Source organism: Schistocerca americana, chromosome 8 (assembly GCF_021461395.2).
Source record: "Schistocerca americana isolate TAMUIC-IGC-003095 chromosome 8, iqSchAmer2.1, whole genome shotgun sequence".
NCBI lineage: Eukaryota > Metazoa > Arthropoda > Insecta > Orthoptera > Acrididae > Schistocerca > Schistocerca americana.
The window spans coordinates 90,656,458-90,683,293 of record NC_060126.1 but is presented as its reverse complement, the minus strand read 5'-3'; positions in this window follow the sequence as shown (position 1 = coordinate 90,683,293).

Sequence of the window (26,836 nt, the reverse complement as noted above, 5' to 3'; positions counted from 1 at the left end):
TGAAAATACGACATACGGAAACTGAAGATAGATCATTAAAGTCATCCCAGAATTTACACTTCACTCGAAAACGATTTCATGGTTACGCGTATCCCGAGTAACTTATTAGGGCATCCGAGGCTGTTTATAGGAATGATACCAACGCGACGCGACTCCCGGCACAGGTGGTGCGCTAATCAGCGTCTGGAGAGAACTGGGGCCTTCCTTTTTCGCGCGGCGTTCTTATATACACTCCTGGAAATTGAAATAAGAAGACCGTGAATTCATTGTCCCAGGAAGGGGAAACTTTATTGACACATTCCTGGGGTCAGATACATCACATGATCACACTGACAGAACCACAGGCACATAGACACAGGCAACAGAGCATGCACAATGTCGGCACTAGTACAGTGTATATCCACCTTTCGCAGCAATGCAGGCTGCTATTCTCCCATGGAGACGATCGTAGAGATGCTGAATGTAGTCCTGTGGAACGGCTTCCCATGCCATTTCCACCTGGCGCCTCAGTTGGACCAGCGTTCGTGCTGGACGTGCAGACCGCGTGAGACGACGCTTCATCCAGTCCCAAACATGCTCAATGGGGGACAGATCCGGAGATCTTGCTGGCCAGGGTAGTTGACTTACACCTTCTAGAGCACGTTGGGTGGCACGGGATACATGCGGACGTGCATTGTCCTGTTGGAACAGCAAGTTCCCTTGCCGGTCTAGGAATGGTAGAACGATGGGTTCGATGACGGTTTGGATGTACCGTGCACTATTCAGTGTCCCCTCGACGATCACCAGTGGTGTACGGCCAGTGTAGGAGATCGCTCCCCACACCATGATGCCGGGTGTTGGCCCTGTGTGCCTCGGTCGTATGCAGTCCTGATTGTGGCGCTCACCTGCACGGCGCCAAACACGCATACGACCATCATTGGCACCAAGGCAGAAGCGACTCTCATCGCTGAAGACGACACGTCTCCATTCGTCCCTCCATTCACGCCTGTCGCCACACCACTGGAGGCGGGCTGCACGATGTTGGGGCGTGAGCGGAAGACGGCCTAACGGTGTGTGGGACCGTAGCCCAGCTTCATGGAGACGGTTGCGAATGGTCCTCGCCGATACCCCAGGAGCAACAGTGTCCCTAATTTGCTGGGAAGTGGCGGTGCGGTCCTCTACGGCACTGCGTAGGATCCTACGGTCTTGGCGTGCATCCGTGCGTCGCTGCGGTCTGGTCCCAGGTCGACGGGCACGTGCATCTTCCGCCGACCACTGGCGACAACATCGATGTACTGTGGAGACCTCACGCCCCACGTGTTGAGCAATTCGGCGGTACGTCCACCCGGCCTCCCGCATGCACACTATACGCCCTCGCTCAAAGTCCGTCAACTGCACATACGGTTCACGTCCACGCTGTCGCGGCATGCTGCCAGTGTTAAAGACTGCGATGGAGCTCCGTATGCCACGGCAAACTGGCTGACACTGACGGCGGTGGTGCACAAATGCTGCGCAGCTAGCGCCATTCGACGGCCAACACCGCGGTTCCTGGTGTGTCCGTTGTGCCGTGCGTGTGATCATTGCTTGTACAGCCCTCTCGCAGTGTCTGGAGCAAGTATGGTGGGTCTGACACACCGGGTCAATGTGTTCTTTTTTCCATTTCCAGGAGTGTATATAGCCGCGATGCGGACGGCTGAGGGAACGCCTGATCAAATCCGCTCTGCTGACTAGGCGCTGGGCTAGTAATACACCACTTCAAGTTATCGAATAAATCATTGCTTCCTTTGCTGATGGCCGATGAAGCTCTCAATTTAAATGTGCAATCAGCACACAGGTAAGTAATCATAATAAAAGTCTGACGTGGCTAAGTCAAATATTTTGGGCGAGAGAATTAATTTAATTACACTACACGCAGTAGACGAGCTCTGAACTTGCCCTTTGGAGATACGCTATCGCTATAGTTTTATAATTATTCAGCTGAAACTTCTCACATCTTCATGATTATAGCGGATCTCCCTTCTACTTAAATTTAAACATCCTAGCCTTATTTATTCGCCTACTTAATCTATCTTGCTTCCTTAATTTCTAAGACAAAAACCAGAAAATCATGAATTTCAACTAAAATTTTAATTTGTGAGATCCAGAATACTGTTTCTACTAAATTATTATGCAAAAGGAATCTAAATATAAATTTTTAAGTTTCTAGCTCTTTTCTGTTGCGCCAATGATTTTTCCAGAAAAACGTCCAAATTTCGAAAATGGTTAAAGTTATTGAACTGATATTCAACACATATTGTTTTAGTATTACTCCTGACATGCTAGAAACGTTTCAGGTTATTTACTTGATTTTTAAAGTATTGCGCAACATTTATGACGTCAGAGCTAGTTACAGCGGACTGGCTGGCACACAGTGGAAAGACTGATGTGAATTTTATACGGCGTGAGTATGCTGCTTCCCTACAAGGTCGCGACTCAGTCCTAACGTGAAATTTCAGACAGCCCACCTCAGACTTCTTGCGCAAAACACATTCCTCAAAAATTAGTCTGACAGTGTTGCTCCCGGCAACGATAGTCATAACACCGCCAGCCACATCGATTACGACGCGGTGGGCGTTTATAAAGTCAGTCCCCAATATCATTGCCCCGCTAATCCACGCTCATTAGCGGCATCACAAAAAATTGAATTCAAACTCATGACCTTGTCAGACGAAGTTTACTCGAGTCTGTACTTTAATTTTAACACTTTCCATATTACGCGCCCCTGACTGTGGTTCCTCTCACCTGGAAAGTCGGCCAACTCCCCGTTTCCTCAGACTTCCGAAACACCGCTTCATTAATAAGCGAAAAGGGGATGCCTGTATCGAGTACACATCTAAGACTGACTCCCCGAAGGTAAACAGACACGACTGGGTTTACCGCGGGCACACCAATACTGACGCCCTCCCTCAACAAATCTTTCCTAATATCGTCTTCCTCTATCAAATGATCATCAATAGCACCGGTCCTCATTAAGTTGATGCCAGCCGAGTCAACCAATAGTCATTGATCCCTTTGATTAGGGGCATTTGGCGGATTGTGCCGCGGGTTTGCGGGACGAATTTCAACACCCACTGGCGGACCACCCGTACTGTTCATGGCTCCCCTGTTGTTGCTTGTTCGATAATAATTCTGTAGTCGGTCACGACTGCCGTTCCTAGGTCCGCTATAATTGCGCCTAAATATCTGCTCATTACCATATCTTCTAAACTCCCTGGGGTATCTTTGATTTCCTCTCGGCGAATGATGACCATTGGCATCGTTTGTTCTGCCCGCGTTCCGTGAGGAGTCGCGACGCTGCCAACGCTCGCACGCTCTGTAACTCTCAGGCGACCCGTTACGTCTGGATTGCCACCTATCTCTACGGCTGCGGCTTCGCTTGCGCGGCCGCTGCTCGTAGGCGCTCTGACCGTAATTCTGCGTGGTGCCATTCGCTTCGCACTCAAGTTCTAAAAGGAGATTGCGAAACCCCTCTACATCATCCTTACATCGTCCTGTAAGGATAACGTGCCGCAACTGCATTGGAAACTTTCCCAGGCAAATACGAATAATTTCCGCAGGTCCATAAGGATCGTCAAGATGTTCATTCGCCTGCAGCATGTGCTCGAACATCTGCACAGGGCTGGAGAATTTTGACCTGTTTAACTCTGGTAGCATAATGAGTCCGTGTTTTACACGACTTTGCGCTGCCACTGACCAATATATCGACAGGAAGTGTTGACGAAACTCCCCAACAGTGTAGCAATTGCGTGCAATTGACCTCATCCGCGCCGCTGGCTCACCTTCGAGGTAGCCGCACATATACTCTATTTTGTGCGCACTGGGCCACGTAGGAGGGAGGGAGAACTCGAACTGCTGTAACCAGGCCCGCGGGTGAATCCCCGTAGCCGAGTTACGGAAGACTTCAAACTTCCTCACGGTCAGAAAATGTTTAAAGTCAAATTCGTGAGTTTCCCTTGGCGAACGTTCCTGAGGGGATCCGCGCCGTTCCCACCTGGTACGAGATCCGTGATCATGACGATGATCAAATTCGCCATCGTTCCCGGAATCATCGTCGGAATAATGGCCCTTTCGTTCATTTCTTTCAACTTCATGGGCCTTTAACCCTTTTAGGTGAAGTTCTAAACGGGCCATGCGCTCACATATTCCCTCGGTAACCCCTCTTTGTTGTATTTTTATTTCACACTGTCCACGCGGACATTTAGTTATCGACCGTATTTCGTCTGCATCCGCTGATGACGAGGTAATCGTTTCCCTATTATTGTCAGACTTACGCGCCACTGCTTCTGAGATCCTGGCTATTTCTTCTCGCATCTCTCGGTGGGCCGTGTCTTCTTTTGTTTGCGTAAGCCCTTGCTCTCGCTCGAGAGCTATTATCGCCTGGCTGAGGGTTTCTACCTGCACGCCAAGGTGGACCGGGCACTTAGCCGCAGTGTCCTCTATTCGGGACACAAGAGCCGCGTGTTCACTCTGGCATTGTTCTGCTCACGCGCGCAGATCCCCGGCGGAACTTTGTCCTACTCGGGACTCAAGAGCCGCGTATTCACTCCGGTATTTTCTGCTAGCATACGTAGATTCCCAGCGAACCTTTCTTCTTGCTCCATCACCCGCTCACTAATTTTGACTAGCTGCCCCTCTTCTAAAGCGGAGATGGGTTGGTCAATGATCGCTAGTTTCTCCCCAACACCCTGTACTATTCTACTACTCAATCTTCTATTTGCTTCCTCGACATCCCTCCTATTTTCTTCTATTTGTTTTTTATTCGCTTCCTCGATATGTCTAATATTACTGTCTAGTAATTGCCGTAGCATAGTCTGTAATGAATTTGCATCTATCTCCTGATTCGAAATCACAACAGCGGACTCAGGATGGAAAATACTTGTACTTGCGTTTTCCGCGTTTCGGTCCCGGTCGGACTCGACGTTTTGATCTAGTCCTTGTTCAGGGTAATTGTCTGGCTGGTTTTTCCGATTGCGGCTCCCTGAACAGCTACGCGTCTCCATCATAAGGATAGTTACTCCACGCTCCAAAATACAACAAGAATAATAAGTTATTGAGACTAAAGAAGGCACGATCAGCATTTGTAATTATATGTTGAATCTCTTTCTCAACCTCATTTTTATTATATGGAATCTATCCCAGGTACTTAAATTTCTCTACTCGTTCAAAATTGTGTCCATCCATACAGACAGTGGTAGGGAAATCCTGTTGGCGTGAGATGATCATATATTGGGTTTTCTCGTCGTTAACAACTAATCGCACTTTGCTTGCCACTTTCATGAACCTAGTGGTGCCAGACACTATCTGAGTGAGTCTCCCATAATCACCACATCATTGGCAAAGTCCAAGATTGTGTCAGTTCCAATCATACCCATCTCCCTGTCATTACCAATTTCACGTCGTAGCTTTCCCAATGCAATGTTGAACAGCACTGGGAACAAAGGATTTCCTTGTCTCGAACCGTGTTGAACAGTGAAAGGCTCTAACATACAGATACAAGCTGCCAGGTATGGTTTGGAAACAAAATAACAAGCTTCAATCACTTTGATGTATTTTCTTGTGATGCTCAACTCCTGCATTATCCTCCATAATACCGTACGATTAATGCTGTCGGAAATCTATAAATATGAAGTGTAATTCTCTATCAAATTCATAGTACTTTTCCAGTAGCTGTCGTAGCGTAAAGATGTAATCTATTGTTGAGCGTACTGCCATGAATACACATTGATATGGTCCTATGATCTCTTGTAGAACAGACTTCAGGCGACTAAGTAACAGGGAGGTTAAGACTGTGTAACCTCTCAAATAGCGAGATTCCTCGATAATTGTCCACTTTTGCGGCATCTCCTTTTTTAAAAATTGGGCATACAATTGCTCTCTTCCATTGGACCAGGATCTCCTCTGATTTCCAGATTCCGACAATAAGCTGTCTCAGCGTATCCAATAAAACTTCCCCTTCGTTTCTAACCTGTTCTGCACTAATAGCACTGCCACCTGGCTCAGGTTCAGGTGCTTCCTCTTCCTCTGTGTTTAACTCCCATTCGTGTTCTATTCTTCCTTATGGAGCTTCTACATTCAGCAGTTTTCTGAAATGCTTTCCAAACTGATCACTTCTGAGTATGTTGCTTGTGTGTCTTCTGACGGGTGATTTAACCACTATAATCTCTCCTCCATTCTATCCTTAACAACCAATTGGCATTCATCATCAAACCATGGTTTGTTTTTGGGTTTAGGTTGTCGTCCTTGTTCTTCCTTTGTACTCTGTATAACCACTTCCTTCAGTTGCGTTCATATGCCTTCTACATTATCCGGGGCCTCTGTTTTTATAAATCTCTTTCCGTGGGAAGTAGGTGCTACTAATGACAATTCTTCTAAGATCAGCAAAATTTATCAACCTAACACCGTTATCGTTGGTGACTTCGTGTAGGCTTTTCGACCCAATTGTGGGACGATATTCATTTTCTTTTCAAATTTGTGCATTGAGGCCACCCAGGACTAAACGGATCAAATGGCGCGGTAGTTTGTCAATAGTGTCCTCCAAATCAGCATAAAAGTTGTTCTTTATCTCATCATCGCTCAAATCCGATCATTTATTGGGATGCATTTACTAACTGCTGAGAACATCTTGTTGTGAACAGCAAATCCCACTCCAGAGGTCCAATCCGGCCGTTCCTCATTGCTGTTGAATAGTGTGTAGTGATCTCCGACCTTCATGATTCCTTGGGGGATTCTTGCTTCTTGTACAGCTGTTACGAGGCACTTACAGTTGCGTAGTACTATGTCCAGTTGCTTCATTCCTGCTGTCATGCTTGATCTAATATTCCAAGTTCCAATTCGCAAACCAAGCATTCCATTGATCATTCCATTGTCGTCAACATTTTGATCAGTCCGGTACTTTCTTCTGCCTTTTTCTTTGATCTCATACTTTAAGGCTGGTAGGTTATCCGCCTTCCGAGCTCAGAGCTGGGGCTGCCATCCACGGTTCTGAGCCACCCAGTTTGTGATCAGAGAAGCTTTCTCCTAGGAGAGTTGTGTTCACCACGGCTCAAAGAATCCCACCTACCGTTGGTGTCCTATGCCGTTGTCCATCATTAGATCTTCCGCCTTTAGGGATGATTTCTCAACCCAAGGACATATGCTATCTTAATGCCCTAATCTCTACCCACTGATCCGCCCTCCAAGTAGGCTGTTGTAATGGAAGAGGGGCCTCCTTTTCCTGGGAGTCACTCGGTCACCAGACTTCGTCAGTTTATAGCAGGGTGCACAGCGTGGAGCTGAGGATGGCATTTGGATGAGAATTTCTCATAACTTCAATAAATACTAAATTTCCAACTCCAGCTCCAGACATGAAACCCCACACAAGATTATTTCCACCACCATACTTCACTGATGGGACAAGATTTCTCTTCTTCCAACTTTCATTCCTTTTTCGCCACACCTTTTGCTGTCCATCGCACTCAAGATGTTAGACTTAGTCCCATCCGTGAAAAGTACTGTATTCTAAAGTATGCAATCTTTATTTCGGCGCAGAATTGCAAATTCTGGGCGCTTCTGTTCGTTTACCCTGCTTATGAACGGTTTCTTCCTTGCTGTTCCACTTTCAAATCCACGATTGTGCAGCAGTCTTCGTACTGTTATGGGAGGAACATTATTTCCACTAGTATTTGCGACATCTAATGCCAACTCCGTAGCTGTAATTCTGGGATCGCATTCACTTTTCTAATGATCTGTCGGCGCTCCCTGTTACATAATTTTGGTGGTCGTCCACATCTAGCTTTATTTTCTACACTTCCTCGATCCCTGTAATTTCTTATTACGGTTTGGACGCTTGCAGGGCCCCTTCTAACAATTTCCCCAATTTTCCGCAGTGAAAAGCTCTTTTTACTGAGCTGAATAACATTTTTCCTCACCTCGACTAGTATTTCGGTCCTTTTTCAATCCATGTTACGCAGTCGACTTATGTACTGCAACTCACGTCTATTATATCAACCAACCACACACCATGCACTCTGTTCACTGCAACGTCTCTCTTGCAACTAACGACAGACAGACTGGAAGTGTGTGTTGACTTCTGTATCGCAGTAAACAAACACTGCTGTATCTGTCACTCTTGCAGTGCGCGGTAACGGTCTGAAGACGTTGGTTTATGTTGTTGTGGACGTGGACGCCAGCACAGAGTTGCACGTCTACCTCTGTACATCCAGGCTGTACGCAACGTGCTACAAAATGGGGGTGTATGTAGACTTTAGTGTCCGACTGTATGTCCACGAGAGGCACCGTATGCCTGGCGTCATCCCGGAAGAGACTGCCGAATGAAAACGCGCGTCCCCACGTGCATTCGTGAGACAATGCTCGTAGCAGCGGCTGTCATTCACTTCCTACACTGGCAAAGGGTGCATCTAGGTCCTGCTGTGAGGCTTACGCGGGGCCGAGCAGAGGATGGCCTAAGCGCTGCCTGAGGAACGTGGCATTGTGGTGCTGGGAAGCGCCACTGCTTTCAGTTGCAGATATTTGAATAATTTGCGAAACCTTCACACTGGATTCGCGTCAACCCCCTTCCGTCATGACTCGTCACGACTGGGGAAAACGGAAAAGAAGGTAACCAAATGCACCATTGTATATAAAAGTTTATATATTGTTGTTAAAAACAAATTTGTAAAATCACGTTGGTACAAGAAATGGTCTCTGCCAAAAGTCGCAAGAAAATAACGAAACTGTAGGATTTCACAGATATTTTCTGAAATGGCACACTTTTCCTCCGCATTTTATTCCTCACACTGAGATAATAAATTGTGTATTATACATTTATTACAGTAATTTAATGCTTGTGGAATCATCAGGATGGCAGCACGAAAAGAGGGGATGGCGAGAATAAGGGAGAAAAAGATCAAGAGAGCCAACAGGACCTTTTTTTTTTTTTGTAACGTACAGTTTTTAACATACACACATTATATGTGGAGACAGGCGTTATCTCGTTGTCCTTTTGTTTGTTTTGTTGTATTGTCTTTTGTTAAAATCGTAGGATATTATTCGTTGATTGTTTTTCGCATGATTTTTACATAACGTAGTTATGCATTTCGTTAAACAGCTTCATTGCTTTGATTTGTTGTTTTAGTGTAACGCATTTAGGTTTCACATAGATGCTGCAGGATCGCATACATCCGCACATACAGAGCCCTATTCGCGATACGTGGCAAAGGGGGAAGCATACATGTGAATAATAATGTGAAGGATAGTATTATGCTACATTTTGGTAGATAAATCAATTTTACACAGATATTGATGAGACTAAGGACATATAGCCTGAAATATACATTCAGTTACTAAAAGGACTACGAAATCTACTAATTTTGGCACATGATGATCAGAAATATATACACACACACACACACACACACACACACACATTATATATATATATATATATATATATAAAATCACTAGATCTAAATAGTGATTGTTTTATGATATACTATTGCATTATTAGGGATGAGGAGGTATATGAAACTGAGAAAGTGAGAGGAGAAAACGAAAGTGTGAGTGTAGAATGTTAATTATAGGGGCTGGGGACCAGGGGGAGAGAGAGAGAGAGAGAGAGAGAGAGAGAGAGAGAGAGAGAGCGAGCGAAAGGACATTTATATACGAAAGACACTTCTTAGTCTCCAGTGTTACATTGAAAACACTTGTTATTTACACTTTTGCACCGAATTATGGCAGACAAAATGGTTCAAATGGCTCGGAGCACTATGGGACTTAACATCTCTGGTCATCAGTCCCCTAGAACTTAGAACTAGTTAAACCTAACTAACATAAAGACATCACACACATCCATACCCGAGGCAGGATTCGAACCTGCGACTGTAGCAGTCGCGCGGTTCCGGACTGAGCGCCTAGAACCGTATGGCTGACATTTTGTTGCCTTATTCATGATTGCGCCGATGAGGAAAGAGACACTGGAGAGCGACAGTTGCTCATATGGAAACACTTTGGGGCAAGACACTTGAACACTTTCGCATGCTTTGAACACACATTTTGGCACACTGCACTGTTCTTGACGTTGGGGAAGGATGGGAGGATGACGTCGTCGGCGTCGGGGACGTGGGTATCGTGGGAGGGCGACCGCCTGGGTTGTGGAAGATGTCTCTGAACTCGGCGACCAGCGGGACCTGCAGGGAGCTCTGGATGGACTCGCCGTACTTGCCGCCTTGTTTGGCCGTCTTGTGTTCCTCACACGGGTCTGTGAGGAGCTCCGCCTTTTCCGTCCGCCGTTTGTTGACGATGGCGTATGCTGTCACAGCAAGGACCGACATCGTGGTCAAGCGCTTTGGCTTGGCGAACGGTTTTGCCTCAGGGACGGTGACTGACGATTGACCTTTCGTCGCTGTACGCAGCTCGTTGTCTAGTGGCTAGCATTGCTGCCCCTGGGTCACAGGGCCGCAGGTTCGGTTCCCAGCCAGGTTGGGGATTTTCTCCGCCCGGAGACTGGATTTGTGTTGCCCTCACCTTTTCATCATCATTCAGGAAACGGCGAGACTGGATAGTAGGGGAATTTATACGGGCGCTGATAATTACGCTTTTGAGCGCCCTACAAATCAAATTATCGTCCTCGTCATCTTTCGTCGCTTATTTTGATGTGGGCAGCCGGTTTTCTACCTATCACCCATACTTCCCTGCTCCCTCTGCATTGAAACCGGTGTTCTATGGCGTCAGTGTGATTGCGGAGTTCGCAGTTTGGCGATTCCAGCATATTAATGTGCGCCAATTTCTCGTTAGTCGGCACTGTCTGGTGTTCGATTTTGCACCAGGAATCCCTAGCGTGCACTGGTAAAATCCGTTCAGAGATCCTCTTCCAGACATGTGGCCAGTCGTTGTCTGGAGGTTTCATCTCTAGTTTGGTTTTGTGTGTCTTCCCCCTTAGGGCGCCATAGACCTTCTGTGCCGTTCCCTGTTCTGGGTTGGCCACAACAGCGATGGCGTAGCTCTTCTCAATCGTAAGCTGTTTTAGGTGACACAACTTTAGTGGGATGTGGCAGGTAACGACTGGTGCCTCTTCGCTTGTAGGCGTTGAGCAGGCTGGACGTAATGCCGTTCGCGTTCTAGTTTTCAGTTTTCAGCGCTCGGTGGAGCAACAGTGCTGCGCATTTTGTCTTCGCGTCGGGCAGTCCGGGTCCGCCTTCTTCCCTCGGCAGGAAGCACATCGCCTGGGAGACCGAAGATTTCGCGCCTCCACAGCAGGTAATTGGCCGCACCTGCTATGCCTCGCGCAATTTCTGCCGGTGCACATAGAATCTGAGCCATGTACCAGACTTTCGACAGGATCGTTTCGTTTATAAGCTGAATTCTTTGGCTCAGCATCAGGTTTCTGCTCGTTTGGGCGCTCACGAGCCCTACATCTACATCTTCATCTACATCTACATCCATACTCCGCAAGCCACCTGACGGTGTGTGGCGGCGGGTACCTTGAGTACTTTTTTTTAATTTTTTAATTATGCTGGGTTTCTGCACGCAAAGGTATACCTCAGATCCACTTGGATCTTCAACAGTGATATTAGTGGTGATCGTAGCGTCTCATAACATACGTGTGTCTGGGCGGATACTCGCCCGAAACTTCCTGCAGCACCGAACTGCAACTCATCTAGGCGCAGTTCAGCCTGTAACTGTAGCAGGGACTCTCGCGAGATCGAGTCCACTAGATCGCCGACGCCCATTAGGTAGAGATTCACGTACTGAGTAATGACTGCAGCTCCACGCTATCAAGGGTGTGAACTCCTCTAGCTGACAACGCGTTGTATAGTCTTTCTCAAAGGAGAATTACGCGGTAATACTGATAAGCACAATATGGTAGGTACTTCCTCACTCCAGGATCCGCCCAACTTGAGCGTCGTAACTGGCTTCAACCAACTCGGTATATTGTGTAAAATCAAGTTGGAAGTACCTGTTTTGGCGCTTCTCAATGAACCAGCTCAATCCGGGAACTAACAGCAGTTCGTTGGTTAAAGGATCGTTCTTTTTTGTGCTTCCTCTCGTACTTTGGGATTTGGGTGTTAGATCTGGTTGTATTTAAAACGCTGCGCCAGTTTTGTGCTGCCATTTTGAGTGGGCACTGATGAATTTCTTCTCTGAAGTGCTTATCTGTCACTCGGCAGAACTGTTTGGCCGGTCTTAGTCTGCCATTACCTATCGGCAGTAGTACTGTTGTTCTCAGATTTCGTTTTGCGCCTGACTCTCTCTCTCTCTCTCAAAACATTCCACGATTGGTTGAATTTTGTCGATTTCTTGGTTTCAAATGGCTTTGAGCACTATGGGGTTTAACATCTGTGGTCATCAGTCCCCTAGAACGTAGAACTACTTAAACCTAACTAACCTAAGGACATCACACACATCCATACCCGAGGCAGCATTCGAACCTGCGACCGTAGCGGTCACGCGGTTCCAGACTGAAGCGCCTAGAACCGCACGGCCACACCGGCCGGCGCCGATTTCTTCTTCACTCTGTATGAATAGGCCCATATCATCGGCGTAGGCAATGCATGTTATAGTTAAGGTTCCAGGAGTGTAGCCTCTCATATTGACTGCCACTTTATGTAGTAACGGGACCAGGACTTTGTAAACAGTCCCATTTATAATGGGCAGCCTTCTCTGACGGATTTCCCTATTGGTATGGACTTGGATATCCATCCGTTTATCGATATTGTGGAGGTGGCATTTGTAACAATGTTCGTAATGATTTTTGTGATATTGGGTCGAAATCCGAGGTGTGTGATTGTTTTCAGTGGGCACCGGTGACAGACCTGTCGAAAGCTTTGTGGAAGCCGACAGAAATGATCGCTTTTGATGTTCTGGTTGTTGCGGCGTGGGCTATGATGTCCCTATAAGTGCAGACGGCGTCGAAGAAGTTCCTGCCAAGCACTGCACATGTCCCTTCATTGCTGCTATCTTGTAGTCTGAATTTAGTAGCGTTATCGGCCGAAAGTCTATTTTCTTTTTAGGGAGCAGTATCACCGTCCCTTGTAAAAATATTGGTGGCATTTCAGTCCCGTTTAGAACCTCATTCACAATTTCTGTAAGAATGCTTCCGACTGTACCCCAAAGCAGAGTGTAAAATTCCTTTGGGATTCCGTCTGCGCCTGGAGCTCTTCCATGTCTGCTGTATTCGAGGACGGCTATCTGACATCGTCTTCTGTCACATTCTGAGTTAAAAGTGCCCAGTTTGCGCTGATAAGGATCCGGCAGATTTCTTACAGGATCCTAGCCATTTCCACGTCGTCGGTATCTTTTCCTCGGAACAGGTTGTCGAAATGATGTTCGACGTGATCCATGACGTGTCTTTTTGATGATAGCCTGTTCCAGTACTTGTTTGCTGTTTGCCTTCTGTCTCCCCCTGTGCAGGTGGTGCAGCGTGGCAGGTCCATCTTCGATCTCGCCGTTGTTTTGACAGCGGGCGATGACGCCTTTCATCTGCTCCCTTTTCATGCTCGGTATACTCGCTATCAGTTCTTTAATCCGCGGCAGAGGCTGTTCGTAGTCCGTAGAGGTACCCATTGCGTCTCGTAGGCAACCTCCGTGAAAGTCTGCCGTGTTTCGTCTCCAGATGGTCTTCTCAGCGCTGGACTCTCTTAAGTTTTCTTATTTGTGGTTTGGTGAGTTCCACTCACCACTCAGTGGTAGAGTTGTACTCGCCTCGCCTCTCTCTGCATTCAAGAAGTATTCCAGAAATTTGGAGTTTAATCGCAAGTCACCTCAACGACGATAAATGAAGTTTCCAGGTCCCTCTTCCTGCTGACAACTTTCTTCTAATTTTAGGCGCCTTACTAACTCCTGCAGTTCGGCGCACAGTTTAGGTACCGAGATGTGTCTCCGAATGCAATTACACACTCGAAGTCACCTGCCAGCACGATGTTGTTGTTGCGAAGTAGAAGCTCGCAGATGTCCTCATTGTAGAACTTGATTCTAGCACGTTTGTTTTCAGTTCCCGACAGTACGTATATCTTTACAAACCGCGTATTTTCTATTTTCACTGCTATTCCTCGTCCGTCGGGCTTTAATTCTACGTCTCCAGTTTTGAGACCGTGTTTGACCAAAGTCGCGATGCGCGGGATTAGCTGGGCGGTCTTAGGCGCCGCAGTCATGGACTGTGCGGCTGATCCCGGCGGAGGTTCGAGTCCTCCTTTGGGCATGGGTGTGTGTGTTTGTCCTTAGGATAATTTAGGTTAAGTAGTGTGTACGCTTAGGGACTGATGACCTTAGCAGTTAAGTCCCATAAGATTTCACACACATTTGAACATTTTTTAACCGAAGTCGCATTTCCGCTACGTGTTTCTGCGTCGATATGGCAGATGACTTCCTATCCCGGTACCTGTTCAATTGCTGTCGTGACTACCTTCTGTAACATTGCTACGTCTGCGACTTTGTGCTGCAGGAAGTCGGCAAGGGCGTTTGACTTTGGTGCGGCGCTCATTCTGTTCACGTTGCGTGTGATGACGTATACTGAGCCTGGTTGCATTGTGTGCTTTGTGGAGGCGGGTTTTTACCGTGTTGTAGCCGTTTTGGACAGATGAAGACGGCGTCCGCTTTGGTGCTGAGCGACGTTTTGGCGGATGCTGTGTCTGACGCCTTTGCATCAGGTACGTCCATCCTGTCATCTTCTTTCTCGCGACTCTGGCTTCGTTGCTTGTACCGACGCGTTTTCGTTTTTCCCGACGTTGGGACTTCGGCGTTGTTTTTCTTTGGCTCTCCGTCTGATTGTTTCAGAATCCGCGCAACTTTCGTTAGTTGTTTCTTGATGGTCATTTCGTCGGGCTGTTGACAGGCACGAGTGACGGCTTGCCGGGAGCGCCGACCTCCGCGATCCTATCTACGTGGGGTTTCCTGTCGTGGGGTTTCCTACTAGGGTGCAGCAGGTAGCGAAGCTGTCCCGAGCATCCGGTTCCCTAACGAGGTGTTTGCGAACTGAGCCTCCCTCACTGCTTGCCTACCCCAGTCGCTCACCCTGAGTGCAGGTGTTGTCATCGTTTCTCAGTGTCATCGTTGATAGCTTTCGTTCCGTGCGTTTTCCTATACGACTTCTGTTCTATACAGTGTACACGATGTAACTGATAACAACAACGAAAGGGAGACCGTGTCTTATCAAGGATGGTCATCGCTATCGTATTTAAAGGAAAAATGAACAATATACGAACTGAATGTACGTCAGTTATGAACAGAGTAGGTGCAAAGCCGTTTAAGAATTGCAAGTGATGAAATCGTTGCTCAACAGCAACATTCTTGTCCGCCTGACGAAAACATGTGGAGATAAAGAAAAGACTACATAATTGCAGAAAAAGAGTTCGTGAAGAAAAGACAGTGCCTATAGCCCCAATTTTTAAGCAGGAATTTCAAGATTTGAAATATAAAGGATTAGAATTCGTGGCATATATTGCGAATTATGACGGCTCCAAGACTCAATTTGTAAGGCGAGAAGAGGAGCTATTGGGACAACCCAGAGCCCTGGCTCTAATTCGGAAATTCACCTTAGCGAAGACGTTTTGAAAGTAACGTAAGGTAATAGCTTTTTGAAGATTGATGACGGCTCTGTTCCAGGCAAGAGACTTCTAGTATTTGCTTGTGAAGAAGCAGAGAAAATCCTTTGTGACAATGGAACTGTGCTTATGGATGGGACATTTGACAGCTGTTCGAAACAGTTCAAACAATTGTACATAATCCATGTCTACATCGGAAGTACAGAAGAGACAACTAAGATATTTCCTGTTTTATTTGCTTTTCTGCCAGACAAAAGTCAAAATTCATATGAAAGGCTTTTTTCTGGATTGAAATCTAAGATGCCTGGGTGGTCACCAAAAACTGCAGTGCTAGATTTTGAAATGGCTACAATTAAAGCAATGAATTCAGCGTTCCCTGAAACACAACTTTTCGGTTGTAATTTTCACTTTAACCAGTGCCTGTGGAAGAAGCTACAGGAACTGGGACTAACGGAAGTCTACAGGGATAGGGAGGTAGCGCGATTGTTTTGTGGCATGTGTACTGCAGTGGTACATCTTCCACTTAACATTGTCGATGAAGCGTGGATTTTAATAATGGAATAAATGCCCAGTGGAGAGAAGATCACAGCATTTGCAGACTATATGGCTGATCAGTGGATGGAAAGTCCTAATATACCTATTGAAATGTGGAATTTTTTTAACCAACGACACAGAGCGACGAATGCTGTCTAAGTTTGGTATAGAAAACTGAACTCCTCAATAAATCAGAAACATCTTCAAAAGCTGAAGGAGGAGGCAGTGAGTACTATTTTTGAAATTAATAAAGGTTCCATTGTCCTACGTCTTCAAAAAAGAAAAAAAAGGTACATATATCTTGACAATAGATTAAAAGACATTACGAATAGATATGAAGGCTCTGGAGATTTGAAAAAGGTGTTCAAAATCTCTAGCCTTTTTACAAAAAATTTAATTAGAAATTATGATTGATAAGAGAAAAAGGTTATCAATTTGCTACTGTAATGTTGAACAACAAACAGAAACAACAACAAAAACAACAAAAAATAAATAAAATGAAAAATGAAAGAAAACATTTAAAATGCCTATGTACTACATGCATAGCCAGTCCTAAGCCTGGATAAAGTGTGAAGGGATGTTCTTATGTTCATGTCAGTCGGAAAGTTCACAGTTACGATATTTATTTGTAGTCGGAAACACGAGCGTCACCACGGTGGGGGTCTAGAGATTCTAAAAGTTGGATGAAAAAAAATTTACCTTGATGTTCTGCGCGAAAAATTCTGACATTTGCTCTGGGCCTTGAAAATATTGTTGTTTCAAAACGGTATGTGTAAATACAGCACATATTTTACCAGCATCAATAATTTCGCAAAGTTAACTTGCCGATTCTGAAGTTTCGTACGTCATATGAAACTAATTATTTTTATTTGGCGGATCTCATTCACAAACGTACGCTTTTAACAGTATTTCTAAAGTTCTAATACAAAACCTGCTATTTATTGAATTTTTAAACTCAAAACTGAAATTTTACTTGGTAAATTTCTTTCATAACATGGTCACTCGCCCTGTGAAGCTTCCAGAATTTTTGGTGAGGAAGGCAGAATGAGGACTCAGACAGCTGGTTGCCTACTTTTCTGTCAGTCTCTTAAACACGATCATATTTGCCTTTATTGTGCTCCAACAGTAGCATTTTTCAGCTGATTATTATGTAGTTCATTTTATATAGATCAAATTTCAACTAGATGAACTTTGGTGGAATCATCCGTATTAAGCAACGAATTTTATCATCTGTAAAGAACAACACTCTAGTTATCGAGACTTTGTACGCCGCATCTAACCATAGGAAAATATTTTGTAATTTCTTTGAGATGAACACGCCTAATGTCGCGTAAACCTTTATCTAATTACTAACAGTAAACCCGGATAATTATTCATCCCAGTTTTATGTCAGTTAATCCCCTCTTCCCTCATCTCTCTTGTCCATTTAGTCCTATCTCGTCTCTCTATCCACCTCCTCCTTCCGCCCATCCGTCTCTCTTTCCATCTCTTCCATCTGCCCTCCTCTCTCACAACACTTCCTCCTCCTCTCCATCCTCCTCTCCTTCTCCATCCATCTTCCCGTCTCTGTCCACCTCCTCCTCCGCTTTTTCTAATAGTACATCAAATCCACAATAACACCCCTAATTTATGTATTTATTACAGTGTTCTATTAGTCATTCACCACCTTCCCCCTTTCTCTGTTTACCTACTGCTCCGTCTCTCTTTTAATCTGCTTGTCTCACTTCTCTTCCCCCCTCCCTGCCCCCATCACGTTCTCCTCTCTCCGTATATCTCCTCCTCCACCTCCGTCGTGCCATCTCCTCTTTCCCCGTCTATGAAAGAATTCGTATATCTGCCAACTTTCATGCTGATTGACGAAACGATGTTGAATTTATTTAAATGTAGGACAACCCTCCGCCATCCAGCATACGTCTGCTTGTATAAATGCCTTCACCACGAAAACATACATACATGAGGCAACCCCCAAGCTGATCAATCAGACGGTGTGTAATTCTTTTGTAAGGTACCCTCCGCCATACACCGTATGAAATTTCACGTAGACGGTGAGGTTCCCTTGTTTTGAAGGTCAAATGTACAAAATTTCATCAAGATCGGAGCAACACTGTGGCTGTTGTTGAAATCTGTAAGTAAAGTACCCTCCATCATGCACTGAACGAAGTTTTATGTAGACAATGACCTTCCTCTTGGTTTGGGAAGTAGGGATTCATTTTTATACACCCCGTTCGCTCTATGCCGACTTAGTTGTGAAACATAAATAATAGATTCGAACAACAGAAATCATGTAATGATTTCTGTCGTATAAGGGGCAACATAGGTATTAAATAATAGCAACGAGATTACGAGAGCAGTCACTTTCAGTGTTACGTAAAATAACGTTATACCTTGTAATTTATCACGACACAAAATGGAGATGATAAGCTATGTGGGACTTTCTTCCGTTTGTGTTTGAAACTCTCCGTGAACTCGTGTGTGGCGTGGAGGGCGGGAGGGGGCAGCAAGGGGAGTCTCAATTTGTTTTGCCGGCCCGGGCCTTTTGACAGGTTCAGCGCGCCAGTGCTCGTAGGAAACCCCACAACACCGTGATCCTCCGCCGCCAGCTTTTTTTTTTGGGGGGGGGGGGGGGAGTCCAGGACCGGTTCGCTCTCCATTGTACTATCCTCGCCGTCTGAGACGGCCGGACCGGGGCAGCCGGCTGGGTCTCCATGGCCGCGGCTATCGGTCCTTTTGCTGTGGAATGCCGGACAGTTGCCACGCTGGTCATTTGCCACGCCGGACATTTGCCACACGTGCCCCTTCGCCAGGTAGCGATCCTTCAAATAAGGGACGCCCTTCCTCGTACTACTTCTGTCCGCTTTCAAACCGCTGTCTCCACATCTTACTCGATACAATCAGTACGTAAGGGGCCTTCTTCTTCGACATCTTGGCGAAATACAGAGCTTCTTTTTCGAAATCGAAATATTTATAACTTTTGGGAAACAAAAGCAATACCGACGATTATGTCAATATGTAATTAGTTCTGCCAAGTATAAATATAGATCCATCTGTCTGTACGGTAGCTTCCTTTCACGCTTACTGATTGCTACAGAAACAGTCCATCGCCATGGTAGTAACAAGAAAGGAACGATGCAACGAGAATGTGAATGTACGCTAATCATTTCTTTTTGATCACTCCATTTGTGCCTACTTTAATTACTACAACTGCATACCCAAAAGACAATAAGGAAAGAATAAATTGGTATGTGAATGTTTGAAAAAAAGAACGACATACTGCATATTAATTTACTCTCTAAAAACATTAGTTAATAAATTGTAGCGACACAATGTTCAAAACATAACTGGAAACACGTTCACTAGATAGAGATAAGAACATCTATGATTGACCTGTCATCTAAAGTCGACATACAATTTTAAAATTTTAGCAATAAGGAAATGAAGTAATACAGAATGCTACACTTGTAACGTATGTTGTTGTTCTAAATTGTTTAGCTCTGGTATTTACAGGGTCACTGAGAAAGCATCCTAGGTTTGGGAGGGAAAAGCCGTAATTTATCTGCACTACAACAGAAAGAAGGACAACTTAAGGAAAAATAATGTAATGTGTGTTCAAGCTCACAATCGACATTGACGCAGGTAGTTCCTGTGACTTAGTATGGGCAGAGGTTATATTCGACAACCAAAATAAATTAATAACTAACTCCTTTTACCTACCCCCTTTCTCAGACGAAACAGTTCAAAGAAAACTTGAGTCTCATCACAAATAGGTACCCTACTCATACAATTATAGTTGGCAATGACTTCAATCTACCTTCCGTATGTTGACAAAAATATATCTCCATACCCTATTGTAAATAGAAAACAACTTCCGTAATTGTTCTAAATGCTTTTGTTAAAATTATTTTTAACAATTAATTGACGAGACCATTCAAATTGTAAATGGTTACGAAAACACGTTTGACCTCTTAGCCACAAATAATCCTAAGCATCACGAAGGATACAGGGATTAGTGAACACTTAGTCATAGCGAGGCTCACTTCCATAACAAAGAAAATCACCAAAACTAAATGCGGAATATATCTATTTATAGAAGCAGCTTAAAATTGGTTGACGTCTTTCTAAGAGATAGTCTCCAGTCCTTCCAAACTATGTAAATGAAGACCATATGTGGCTTAAGTTCAAAGAAGTAGTATCAACAACACTCGAGATATTCATACCAAATAAATCAATAACAGACGGGACTGATCCCCCCTGGTACACAAAACACGACAGAAAGCTGCTGCAGGAGCACCGCAAAAGGCACGTATAATTTAGACGAACGCAAAATGTCCAAGATTGGTGAAGTTTTACTGAGGCTCGAAATTTGGTGCGGATTTCAATGCGAGATTCATTTAATAATTTCCACAACGAAACTCGCTCTAGAAATGTGGCGGAAAATCCAAAGAGATTCTGGTCCTATCCTAAGTAAACCAGCGGAAAGGCTCAGGAAGTACCTTTACTGCGCGACGGCGACGGTAATGTTACTGACAGTGCCACTAAAGTGGAGTTACTAAATGCATTTTCCCAAATCCCTTCACCAAAGAAGACGAAGTAAATATTCCAGAATTCGAAATTAGAACAGCTGCAAACATAATTTAGAAGTAGATATCTCTGGTGTTGCAAAGCAACTGAAATTACACTATCAAATAACTAATGTTGCAGAGGTGCCTGAACTGTCAGTGACCGAGGAAATGATCAAATATCTTTTCAAAAAGTCTCTAATGTATAAGAAAAGTAGGTCTAATACATTTGTTTCTGATATTCTTTAGTAACAATTAATTTTCAGTAGTAAGCTCCTTGCCTAGTTTCAGTTGCTTTTATTGGCCTGTTGAAAGATAATCAACAATTTAGTAGGAAATTATAATTTTTAAAGGACAATATCTAAATGTACTCAAGTAGATTTACTCTACTATAAATGTTTGTAGCTAAACTTAAATAAAAAATATTTGTGGTGCCAGAATTGTCAACCTTAGGATCAGATCAGTTTTGGGATGACAATTTTAGGTGCAATTCAAAGGTTCAGTTCCCATTTTCTTTTACAAAAGCGTGTACTATCTGTTTAACAAACCATGATATTTTAGGTGATAGTTGCGACTCTGAAGATTCAGCAAATTATTTTAGAACTCACAATTATTTAATAGTATGGCCATAATATTGGAAGGTAGAAAAAAGTTATCTTAACGTGACAACAATAGGGATACTTTTGTGAGGCTTGAAAGACTCTTTAATTTTTACATTAAAGGCTGGTTCCCATCACACTTTGCCCAGGCTTTGGACCGTCAAAATGATAAATGACCATTTACCATTTTGGCGTGTGTAAAATCAGCCTAAACACGCTCAATTAATGTACATTCTATTTACAATTACAACTTAATATTAGCGCCGATAATGCTGCTTCAATGTTTTAATAATTTGAACTCAGTAATCTGTGAGGACTTAGTGGTCTTCATAGTTTTTAATACATTATTTTTAACGTATTTTAGTCCAGTATCTGAATATGGGCAATGGCTTTCAAGCAAGGCCTAATGTTGCCAGTCTCTTCATAATTCTTTACGATTCTCTCTATTCTGTCGTCCAGCTTCAAGTACTTCTTCTTCCTTTTCTTACCTTAAAGATTCATTTCCAATTTCATGTACATGCAGTTTGTGAGCTCTGCTTCCATTTTCAAGCACTGCACCAAATAGTTGATTCTGGGGTGAGGGTTTCCAGTAATACTATTTATTTTGTTGTGCCACCCTTCAACAGCATTCGTCGTTCGGTGCCTTTTTCCGAAACAGTCCCACATTTCTATTGCCATATCCTCATTCTCTATCCAGTTATCCACAAAGTACTCAAAAAATTGAGAGAACGTTCCGTTATCAGGAGCTTCTGCATGAATCTCAATCCATCCATTGCTTGCGTTCTCCGGTTTTACAAATACCAGCGCTGCACACATGCTGACGTGAAGTCTTAAATCCTCGTTCTGGCGGTACTCCTCAGTTAGATGGAGAACTCGAATTCTTCTCCATAAACTCTTCTTCATATGGAAATAGAATTCATTTATTTCCATTGTGGGAAAAACTTGACGAATGGCCGATATCGCAGCTGCCTCAAAGTCGACGTTTACTTGTTTAAGACACCAGTCAGGGACTGCCTGTTTTATCAGAAGAAACAGACGAACATATGTGTCTTTCTTCTTATTAGGGAGAAGTGCAAATACAGTAGGAAGAATGTGGCGTCACCGCCAGACACCACACTTGCTAGGTGGTAGCTTAAATCGGCCGCGGTCCATTTAGTACATGTCGGACCCGCGTGTCGCCACTGTGATCGCAGACCGAGCGCCACCACAAGGCAGGTCTCGAGATACGGGATAGCACTCGCCCCAGTTGTACGACGACTTTGCTAGCGACTACACTGCCGAAGCCTTTCTCTCAGTTGCCGAGAGACAGTTAGAATAGCCTTCAGCTAAGTCCATGGCTACGACCTAGCAAGGCGCCATTAGCCTTACATAGTTTGAAAGTTATCATATGAAATGTCTCATCAGAACGATGTATTCACATCAAAGAATAAAAGATAAGTATTCGAGGAGCTGCATACTTTTCTTATTAGAATTCACTACTTATCCTGTTCCAGAAGTCACGCCAGTCGGCGTGTGTGTACGCGTGCCTTTCTTTCGGCTACCCGTCACTGTGGACTGGCTGCCTTGTCAGTCCATTACAAAGAATGTTTGTTTCTTTAATAGGGCCTCCTAAGTCTACGTGTATGGTGTAGGGTTGTACAAACTGCTTGCTGCAGCTCTTAAATGTTCCATCCATAAAAAAATGGGAACATGTTTTTAAACTTTCTTTTCCTTTGCATCCAGTAGAAATCATTATTCTCTCCTCTAATCTATCTTCTTCCAGAAGAAAACTACTGCCATCTCCCATTTTAATAGATCTTCATGAAGATCAATTTCATAAGAGTTCTTAGGCTCTTGTTGATTCCCCCACACTTGACTCCATCGACGATGCACGATTCTCTTCATAGATTCTGAATTAAGCATCACTGTTACAAAGTCATAAACTTTATTATGTAGATTTTCCATTTCATCCGCTTATATCTCCGATAACTGTGTAGTTTCTTCTCGAGACCTTCTCTTCGCCCTTTCCACTTGCTTTCTCACTTTCAGAGCTGCATCGTCAGGTGGTCCACAGAGATGTTCTAATACGTTCAGCACTTCGCCATTCCTTGAAAGCAGCTTTGCCTTGCAATGATCCGCTTTTTGGAGTAAGCACATCCACGTAACAACACCTTCTTTAGATTCCCTCTGTTTAAGATACGCGTAACCTTTGTAATGAGCAGGAGGCCTGCCCTTGTTCGTTGCAATAACTTCCATACTGATGTCGTGTTAGGTACTTCGAAAGCAAACTGGGCGGTTGGGTGAGGAGGAGGAGGAGGAGGAGGAGGAGGAGGTAGGGGAGACAAGGGATGCAGCCCTTCGGAGCAGGTAAAATCGTGGCTACTGTCCGGCGTGGCAACTGTCCGCACACCTTTGCTGTGGCCGTCTTGTTTGCACGTGGCGCTTCGCACATTAGCGCTCCGGCGTAGCTAAGCTGGCAGTGCCGTTCTGTTGCTGAGTATTCACGTTTTCCGTTCGTGCCAATTGCGCAAGTCGTTGGCTCCCCGGGAACTTGTGCTCAGTGGAGCTGGTTATTGAGCACGTCTGAGGATGTCCGCTGTACTGCACGACCGCCCGAGTCCTTCTATCGTTACGAATGACGGCACGTGCTCTTTCAAGACTACTGTCACATACGTGACGCCTGACAAGTAACACTGCCCAACTTCCACTCGCCAATTCCGATACACTTCGAATGTATTTTAGTCTAGTTCACAATGTGAGACTCGAATTTTTTTACACGTGCGCAACGGACGTCGAAGTGGTGAGAACCTTCCTGAAGAAAACGCAGTCTGAGCACATATCGTCGAAGCAGCAAGAAATATGGAAATTGTAACAAAGGCGTTGAAACATAGTTGCTACTGTACTTTACAGCTGTAAAGGTTTTTCAAAATTTCCGCTACCAGTTACAAACTTTGTCAACTACTGTATTATTTATTTAGCGACATGTTTCGAGGTAAACCTCATCTTCAGGCTAAATGACATTACAAAAACAACTTTAAAATAAGACCATACTGATATTACACAGTCTTTTCGTAAATGCTGTGGTCATCCTGTGGGAGAAGAGAATACTTAGTAAGGGGGTGCTGTCACTTTGGAAGCTGGACTGATGTTTGCACGCAAAAGTTGGAAGAATCCCTATCTACCGCTATACGCGCGCTCCGTCCGCCGTATGACGCTTGTCATACGTGACGAGACTGTTCTTTGCAATTTCACAGTGCATTCACAGGATTTTGAAATATATCAAAACTTTTAAAGATGTTATTGCACAGTTTTAAAATACAGTAGCAACTATGTTTCAACGTCTTTGTTTAATTTCCATATCTCGTGCTGCTTCGACGATATGTGCTCAGAAAGATAACAACTGCGTTTTCTTCTGGAGGGTTTTCATCACTCGTGCCACTTCGGCGTCTGGCATCTCGATGGGCAGATTGTAGGCCACCGTTTGCCTCACTCTGCAACCGGCGAACGAGTTCTCGACGTCTCTTACTGCATCGTCCCTTTGCTTAAATTTTCTTATTCCACCGTGGGCGGTGACCAAAGTTTCGCAATGTATCGGTGCTTTGAATTTCATGAGGAGCCTGTAGAGCGTCAAGTCCAGCATCAGCCGTTCGATTTCCTCCTCCTCTACCCTAAGCTTGTGGAACGTCCTCTGTTCGATTTCGAATGCAGTCGGTCGTACGTATTCACTATCGGAGGCGAGTTGCACCGTGGGTATTTGAGTGGCCGTACGTAATCGTGATGACTGGTTGGTCCCCAAATCGTTGGTGGCTGGCGGTGGCGGTGTGCGGCTGCGGCTGGTGCGGTGCGGACGCCGGGGGCGGTGGCCAGGGCTCTGCCTCTGGAGGAGGTTGGTCCCTCAAACGCAGGGGGTAGGGTTGCTTATTGGGGACTCCATTTATTTGCATAACATGGGGCACCATTTTGGACTTCTGAGGGCCCTTGAGGCACTAATATTGGCGCTTGAGGCACTCATTCCTGGTACACTTAAAATATCAAGAATAAGAGAAATCTGTTAAAAGTCCTAACTTGCTCGTATCCTTATTCTTGATTTTTGAAGTAATCCCAACTTATTCATGACCTACAATAGCCATTGGTCCTCGTACTTTGCACCAGCGTGCTGGTTGTACTGTTGCTAAATCCTAGAGTTAGTTGCGTAGATGGTCGAGCCTATCTATCTTTTCAAAATATCTCTTGTTGCCTGAATGATTTGAGTTTCGACTACGGGCATGGCAAGTTCTGTATGAATTTGGTCCGTGTTTGTCCACATGGTGCATTTAATACAAGCTTGGCTGCTCATCATGGGGAGTTACAAGCAAGTCCAACAAAGGACCGCTACTTGTGCTCCAGAACAGATGCCTCAAACATCATGGGTTGTATGATGGCCTAGTATATGTGAAGTATAATTTGGTAGTGCATTTCCTTGCTTGCACGTAGATTGTAACTAACCTGTTTCTACGGGTTATTGCCGGCCGTGGTGGCCGTGCGGTTCTGGCGCTGCAGTCCGGAACCGCGGGACTGCTACGGTCGCAGGTTCGAATCCCGCCTCGGGCATGGGTGTGTGTGATGTCCTTAGGTTAGTTAGGTTTAAATAGTTCTAAGTTCTAGGGGACTTATGACCTAAGATGTTGAGTCCCATAGTGCTCAGAGCCATTTGAACCATCTACGGGTTATTACGTTAAGATTAGGGTCCCCACCGAGTCTAACTATACAACTAATCAAAGGTTTGGCCGAGTCGGAAAATAAATTAATTTGATTCCAGACCAAAAACTCATGACAGTGCATAATTTTTTACTTCCATCGGTAGCGAACATGTTTTCTGCGCCACTTTGAAGATTTATCTTCGCCACAGGAAGTAGTATGCGGCTCCCGTTATTTCCCTAGCTATTTGTTTGGGTATGGTCAGGATCTGTGGCAGGTAATAGGCTTTCGATAGGATCATTGTATTTATAAGGTCTACTCTTTGATGGAGGGTTAGTTTTCTGTTTGAATGGATTCTCGTGAGGCCTCGTATTATATGTAGTGCGTTTCTCCAGTTGTATGTAGCCATTTTATGTGGGCAAGGCTGCATGAAGATGTTGAGTACTTTATGGTTTTCGACTACTTCATACCACTGATTTGCTGCATTTATTTGCTTATTCCCAACTGGCAGTAGCACTGTTTTCTTCTTGTTTATTTTTGCTCCTGTCGCTTCTTCGAAAGTCTGCAGTATTTGTTCCAACGTTGTTATTTCTTCATGTTGTTTGATGAAGATTCCCATGTCGTCTGCATAGGCTACGCAAGCCACTGTTTTATCTTCCACCGTGTAGCCCGCTATGCTATTGGCGATCTTATTCAACAGCGGGTCTAGTGCTAATGCAAAAAGGGCCATTGACAGGAGGCAGCCTTGCCTCACTGACCTGTTTAGCGCTATGTATTTGGTTGTCCAGCCGTTTATTGCTATTCTGGATTTGGCATTCTTCAGTAATTTGTCGACAATGCTGCTAAATTTTGGTCCGAATCCTAGCCTGGTTAGCGTCTTCATCAAGTAGCTGTGATCGATCCTATCGAAAGCCTTGTTGAAATCTACGGATATTGTGGCTGTTGTACTTCTGTTGGT